Source organism: Nanorana parkeri, unplaced genomic scaffold (genome assembly GCF_000935625.1).
Source record: "Nanorana parkeri isolate BGI_ZX_2015 unplaced genomic scaffold, ASM93562v1 scaffold148, whole genome shotgun sequence".
Lineage (NCBI taxonomy): Eukaryota > Metazoa > Chordata > Amphibia > Anura > Dicroglossidae > Nanorana > Nanorana parkeri.
Genome location: NW_017306416.1, coordinates 236,812 through 245,021, shown reverse-complemented (window position 1 = coordinate 245,021; position 8,210 = coordinate 236,812).

The window sequence follows — 8,210 nt, the reverse complement described above, 5'->3', positions numbered from 1 at the left end:
GAGGCAGAGCCAGCTGTACCCGCTCCCTCCCCGTCCGTTCCACCAGTCAGTGCCGGAGGATCAGAGCGGGGAGGGGGGAATCGAGTTCCTCCCCTGTCACGACTTTCTGCCGTGACAGGATTGATAAGTGAGCGAACGTCGGTATATGTTCGCTCACTTCTCAATCTACTGAGCCGACCTGTGACAGTTTCATTGTCACAGATCGGCTAGAACTATGAGGATGAGTGAAAAGCACTCACCTCATAATTCTCCTTTAAGCTGCCCACACACCTTACAATTATCTGCAGATTTTCTGTGGTCAGATGGAAAAGGTGCAACAGATTCCTCCATCTACACTTAACTGTGTGGATGGAGTAATCTCCACCTGGGCCAATCTGTTGCACTTTTTCCATCTGACCACAGAAAATCTGCAAAATCTGCAGATAATTGTAAGGTGTATGGCCAGCTTTAGAGAGATGTCAATGGTATGTCTAATTTTCGAAACGTTATGCCACGTTTTCTATCAAAAGTGCATCAAGGAAACAGATTATTGCCTGCTATCAACACCAAAAGAACAGCTAAAATTTTTTTCAAAATTAAACTTTCAGGATAATGTGTACTTCATATGTATTTGCAAAGTCATAATTGTGTTTTCTTGTACATTTGCAACAGATGTTATGAGGACATTGGAGTTGGACAACTCTATGAAAAGTTCATAGAGTACACTTTTTTGAATTACTTACATGTTCCCCAAAATGAACAGAGAAAAGGTGGGCATTAATATAAAGGTATTATGAAGCTGATCCAATGTACTCTAAGGCCTCATGCACATGAGGCTAGAAGATGAAACTGATGACTCCTGTGGACCCTTGCAGCATTAATCCCAGGTGGGTCCGCATAGATCCCACCCATGGATGTTCATATGTAATCCGCAGGTTCTTTCCACAGGAATCCTCAGCCATAGCTTTGAGCCCTGTGGGCATGAAACCTTAAAGTGACAGTAAACTCAGAAGTTAATTTTTAAAAATGCATTCAAGTATCATAACTATTAACAAAAAAAAAATGTTTCCCTTAGGTAGCACAGTGGCATAGTGGTTAGCGCTTCTGCCTTGCAGCACTGGGGGGTCCCTGGTTTGAATCCTGGCCAGGTCACTATCTGCAAAGAGCTTGCATGTTCTCCCTGTGCTTGCATGGGTTTCCTCTGGTTTCCTCCCACACTCCAAAGATGTGCTGATAGATTAACTGGCCCTCAAATCAGTGGTGTATTTACAAATCCTGCTGCCCTAGGCAAGTTCAAAGCGCCACCGACCGCTGCCTGGACACCGCCGCAAGCCGCGTCGTTCGCGCAAGCCGCCAGCCTCGTCCCCGCCGGCCGACCTCGTCCCCGCTGCTACGATGGCCTCCGGTCCTCTTCCCTTGATAAATAAAATTTATCAAGGGGAGAGAACTACAGCAATTGCCGCTCTCAGGGAATCTGCCGCTCCAGGCAAACGCCTTGTTTGCCTTGCGGCAGATACGCCCCTGCCTCAAATTATGCATGTTAGATAGGGACCTTAGATTGTAAGTTACTTGAGGGCAGGGACTGGTGTGAATGTGCAACTATGTAAAGCGCTGTGTAAATTGTTGGTGCTATAAATAGCAATAATAAATAAAATTTAACTTATTTGTGTATCACATGACTGTAGATCCTCAAATCATCTCTGAATTGGTACCGACACTGTCCTTCCTTCTGGAGGGTGGCTACTTTTTTTCCCCATGGTCCCTGTGTGTGTTGTAGTAGCCACTTCTCCAAGCTCACTGCCATGATGGACTACAATCTCATGTTTAGTTTACTAATTTGTATTGAAGTTGTTGTCCATTATGGGAGTGAGTTTGGAGAAGTGGCTACAACACACACAGGGACCATGAGGAACAAAAGTAGCCACCCTCCACAAGGAAGGACAATGTCAGCACCAATTTAGAGATGATTTGAGGATCTGCAGCCGAGTGATACACAAATAAGATACATTTTATTTATTTTATATTATTGGTATTTATATAGCACCAACAATTTACACAGTGCTTTACATGATGAGGATGAGGATATACAGCCGAGTGATAGATAAATAAGATACATTTTTGTTAATAATTGAATTCATTTTTAAGATTTAACTCCTGAGTTTAGTGTCACTTAAGAATAAACATACAGGACATAGTTATTAATAAAGGAGATGTTCTATAGATGGAGGTCATGAAAAAAGTTCAATCAAACTTCCAAATATTAACTGTTTTTGTAGTTGTATTTCACCAGCAATATGGTCTTCAATACAAATGTTTAATTTTAGTTAGAATATTGTGTTTCCTACTCTTTAGCCAAGTAAATATGGATATTTAATTTTTACTATTTTCAGCCAGCAGATGGAGCTCTAGACCCCTTTTACTATGTTTCCTAGGTTCACTTTTACTGTTTTACTGAGAAATGCCCCTTGTTTATAAAGCTGAAAGTAAAATTTTACATACAGCTAAATGAGTGATAGGAGTGACCCACCTTTCCTCTCTCCCTCCCTGCATTGTTTAGACAAGGCTCCATGGAGATTCAATGAGACAGAAACACATAGGAGAAAAAAGGGCGTCACAGGTATTACATTTTTATTTGTAAAAGCAGGATTTTATGTACATATAAATAATCCGTTATAAAAGACAGCATTTAAAATCTAGCAGGCCATAAAAAATTCAATTTATAAATACATATTTCTCTTTTGTTTTCTCTGCTACTACATTTTAAGTATTTCATTTTATACACGACTATCCATAAATCAAAGTGCAGTACAAAATCAGGGAACTGCGAGTTACATGTTGTTTTTCATATTTTTATTCCAAGGAAGGAAAAAGAGATTTGGGAGACAATTTAAAAAACTTGGCCCAAGAAAGCACACAGACTCTGTGTCGATGGATGACCTTTTGATTAGTAAGTTTGGGCATTGTACTGGAAAGCCTGAATAATATAATAAACGATACTATGGAGAAGATGAGCTGTAGTTGAGAGCTTTAACTGCCGAGCACTTCAGCCTGGTATTTTATAAATCACTACAAAATGTCCTGTCCCCGCCTGGGGAACATGATAAAACAGAAAAAGATCGAAGAATGTTAAATATATTTCAGATGTCAATATAAAAGAGAGGGCAAGATGTCAGTATATTTCATGTGTTTTTATTCAACCTTTTCCCATAACTGCCCAATTATAATTTGGGAATGTATTTCTTAATGTAATAGAACTTGAGATTCCAGTTCTATCTCCTGACTACTACTGACTGGGAGCCTAGAAGTTTAGCAATTTTTGATCCTGATATCTTTACATACAGTCAAAAACAATTTTCCTCTTTCTCAGTAGAAATTAAAGTGTATGTTCGGGCTTTACCCAACTTTACCCACAAACTTCCTGCTCCCCCTTTAGAACATGGTATTTTTCACTGTGTTCCTGACATCATAATCAGGCTTCTAAATTTCTTTAGCTGCTGGCACGTCAATTTGTATTGCCGCAGACTGTCCCCCAGAACTAAATCTACCAAAAGCCCTTTCTCTACACACATTGTGTGGGCAGACTTTTGGCAATGAAGGCCAGCAGCATTGTATTTCAAGGAAAGAAATTGCTGTATGCAAGTAGTGTGGGACAGAGAGGGTTGGGGAGTATGTGGAGTTCTGTAGGAAGGCTGGCAATACTGCTTAGGATTTCAGTGCATATAAGTCGCTGTGTTGTCACCTGAAACAGGAAGTTATGACCCTACTGTATTTCGGTCAGATTACCAGGTATTTTTCTGTAATTGCAGCATTTTTTTTTCTTAATGAAGGCACACATAAATTAATGAGAAGAGGAAGTAGGAGGAGGAGGAGGAGGAGGAGGAGAAAAAGCAGAAGAAGGAGAAAATACAAAAAACATAGGGAGCAGTGGGGAAAGGGTTAAAAAAAGAGGGTCATATGAGTTCACAACTCACGCCTACCTAAAATCCAATAAGGGACTTATATTCTTGGGAGAAGGTAAAGTCCAGCCAATAAAACCAAGTGCATTTGAACGTTTCCTCCCTATGATGAAGAATCGCCATAGGCTCTTCCATGATCCTCATATCCTCAACCTTAGTGGATGGCGTTTCATTAGCTCAAGCACTGTGTATCATAAATAAATGCAATATTATGTTCACCATTTTTCATTTACTTTTTTCATCTCAGTGTAACCAGTCTCCCGCCTTTTAAAGCTTTTTACTGTCCACATGCATGCATTCCAGTGGGGGCTGCATGTCCTTGCTCAGGGTTAGCTTCATGATGATGATGACATTTAGGGCAGAGCCACAGAGAAAGATATGCAGGCAGGTTATCGGTCTGGCATATAAAAAAGTAGACAACTTCAAAAATAGGTGGGACCTGTGTACATTTGTTTGAAGTTCTGATCTTAGCATGATGCATGCATTGATTAGGATGTTATGAATGGATTATTTATTTATTCTGAACCACTCTCCAAGAAAGTGGATGAAAATCCACCTTAAGAATAATACACGGTGAGTAACCTTTTAATAGTCTAATGGATTCTTTAACGTAATCCCTTTTTTTTGTACAGTCAGTTTTTCAGATCTGTGTTTCTGCCTTCTTGGCAGCAATGTGAAAATCTATGTCCCAATGACACAGTAAAGTAAAAGCCATGAAGCGCCGCAAAAATCTCTCCTCAGTGGGAAATCCTCTTAGGCATACTGCAGAATGCTGCCCCAAAACAAGCCGGGAAAGCTGTGGGATCTAGGAAGAGAAGACACAGGGGGCACCGTTCCTGGTGCAGGTCAAATTTATTTTCAATGGTCATATAGAAACATAAAGGTACTCACAAACATAAGTAAAAAACAGCCATAACGTGAAAGCTGGCAAGCTGATGGACATCCACTGGGGGGATCCTGTGTGCGGGTGACGTTAACGCGTTTCCGGGGCACGCCCCCTTCATCAGAACATCAGCGTCACCTTCCTCATCTCCAGCTTTAAGGTGCATCTGGCCAATCAAGGACGAGCCCGAGCGGCTCGTCATTATTTTTTGGACCTCGAATTAGGAGCCGATGACATGGGAGGGATCACCTCCAAAACTCACTTTAAACCCTCAGCGGGCAATTCCTACTTACACGCTAAGAGTAACCATCATCCCAGATGGATTAGGAATGTACCTGATGGGCAGTTTGGTAGGATCAGGCGAACATGTACCTCTGACTCATACTATGAGGCTCTAGGTGGCATTTTAACAAAAAGTTTTTGGACAAGGGATATGACACTCTCCTGATCAACAAGGCCTTTGACAAACACCGGGTCCCTATCTCTAAGAAAGTACACTACAGCAGAGATTCCTACAATATCAGTTTTTGTACCCAATTCAATGACGGGGCTTTTCAGATGTCAAAAATATTGAAAAATCATTGGCGTATTCTTAGAGAAGACCCCATTTTAAAGAACTATCTTCCTAGCTTCCCTAAGGTTATCTACAAAAAACCTAAAGACCTCCGCAGTAAGATAGCCCCTAGTAGACTCAAGTACATTAAAACAACGAACTCTAAAGGTATTTTTGGCCAAACAGGATGCTTTAAGTGTAATGTACACAAGTGTGGAACATGCTTTTGTTCTCTGGCACAGAAAATTTCTCTGGCACAGAAAAAAAGAAATCTCCCATTTAGGGGGAAAAGGTTTTCCCATCAAGCAGTTCATCAACTGTGCATCACAGTTTGTCATCTATGGCATTATTTGCCCCTGCAGCAAACTGTATGTGGGTCGCACGATCAGAACCCTGAGAACCAGATTCGGAGAGCAGAAGCCCAAGACCCTAAAAAAGCTGACGATCATTCAGTGCCCAGACATTTCCTAGAGGCCCATAGCTCTAATCCTGAGGGACTCAAAGTATTCGGCATAGAGATGATACCAGATAATCTAGATGAAGGTACAAGATACAAAAGATTATGTCAGAGAGAGACCTTTTGGATATACTCCTTGAACAGTCTACACCCCAGTGGTCTCAATGAGGACCTAGAGTTGGTGTCTTCCCTCTAACTTTTCCATATTGTTGTCTGGCATAGGTTAAAACACATGGCTGTGTTTTAACCTATGTTTGTGAGTACCTTTATGTTTTTACATGACCATTGGAAATAAATTTGTCCTGCACCAGGAAAGGCGCTTCCCTCCAACCTTTCCATATTGTTGTCTGGCAGGTGCTTCCCCAAACCCCCCCCCCCCTCCCCTATGGTTTTGACAGCCCTCTCATATCCAATGTACCACTCCGGACCTGGAGGGCGTTCATATGCCTCCACCAGTCACATCCTCAGTTCTCTGCTTTTGTTATACCCTTCTCTCACATCCCCACACATCTATAAGCTTCGCGTTTGTTTTTAACATCAGTTGTACATTTTTTCTTTATTTTTCTTCATAATTTTTATTTTCATTTTTGTCCCTGTTTTTATTCATTTTTATCTTGTCTTGACATTGGCTATATACTATATACATGCGGCTACCCACAGGGTCTTACTACTTTAATATACATATACGTTTGTATAGTCACTATATTTATATTTACTACTACTACTACAACTTGATATATCTATATTCATATATATTCATATGTGTTATATATTTATATGATGTTCATATATTCGTATACATATTCCTATATGTGTCCATATACATGTGGTGGTTATCAGCTTCTGGGTTCACCTTCCTCATTTCCATCTCCTCCAGGTGTCTGTGTTCCTATAGTGCTATTTGCACTTATGATCTGTTTTTTGTTGATACTTTACCGGCAGTCTTCGGACTGATGAGTCGGTCCGGTTTTCAGAAACTCTGATTGGTTGTGTGGCGGCGACACCCAGCAGGTGGAGCCCGACCGGCTTCGTTTCCCATTGGCTGGTCATAGTATTCCGCCCCCACATGGTCCCTTTGACGGACACCAGCTACGGCTGCGTCATCACCAAAATCATGACGAGCCTCTAGGGCTCATCCTTGATTGGCCAGGTGCACCTTAAAGCTGGAGATGAGAAAGGTGACGCTATGTTCTGATGAAGGGGGCGTGCCCCGGAAACGCGTTAACGTCACTCGCACACAGGAACCCCCCAGTGGATGTCCATCTGCTTGCCAGCTTTCACGTTATGGCTGTTTTTTACTTATGTTTGTGAGTACCTTTATGTTTTTTTATGACCATTGAAAATAAATTTGACCTGCACCAGGAAAGGCGCCCCCTGTGTCTTCTCTTCCAATGACACAGTACTACATAGTTACAAAGTTAATCAGGTTGAAAAAAGACACATGTCCATTGAGGTCAACCTATAGAGATATGAAAAAAAAAAGCATAAACAGAACGCTATGCCTCCAATTACCCATTGTTGATCCAAAGGAAGGCTATACAACACAATTGTTTGAAAATACTGCAGGCAATCAACTTCTTAACATCTTTTGGTGCACTTTCTTTCTTTAATATTAGCATGTTTTTATTTAGTGTTAGTGGACATTGGACTTTTTTTAAACGGCCCTGGATTTAACTCAATTGTGACCAGAGCTAATCAATGTTTGTATGCAGTCAGCCTTGTGTGTGCTAGTAAGCTGTGTATGTCTCCACAAACACACAGCAAATCAAGCCACTTCCCTCCCCCCTGACCCCCCTCTCCTCCCTCCTCCAAGCTAGTAGATGAATATTTGCTGGAGTCTACACTGTCCTTTGTGATCTTGTACTGAAAAGGAAGTTCAGAGAAGCTGAGCTGAGAGACATGGAAGCAGCTGTTTAGAAAAATGATGATTGTAAGTGTTTGGGCAAAATGCAAAGCAATGCTTTGCTGGGCAATGTATATGTATTTGACATGGATTAATCATTGAAAAAATGTTTGAGAGTTTAATACTACCTTAAGGCCAACTCTTGTATGTATCACATGCAATAGTCAGTGATATGTATGCAATAGCAGGTAAAGTATAATTGTTTTGGGGTTTATTTTCAATGTTATTGATAGTTCATAAACAGATGCTTTATACATAGAAAGAGTTTGTATTTGAGACGTATATCTCTGACTGACACTGTGAACATACACAGGGAAGGGAGGTGAGGAGGAGTGAGAGCGGTGACCCACTCCTCTGACTCATTTAATGTTGTGTGTAAACTTCAACATGAGCTATTGAGCTCCATAAACAACAGGTTTCTTTTAACAGGAAGGAGAAACTGCAAACCATGCAAAAATCAGCTGGATGAAAATTATGTA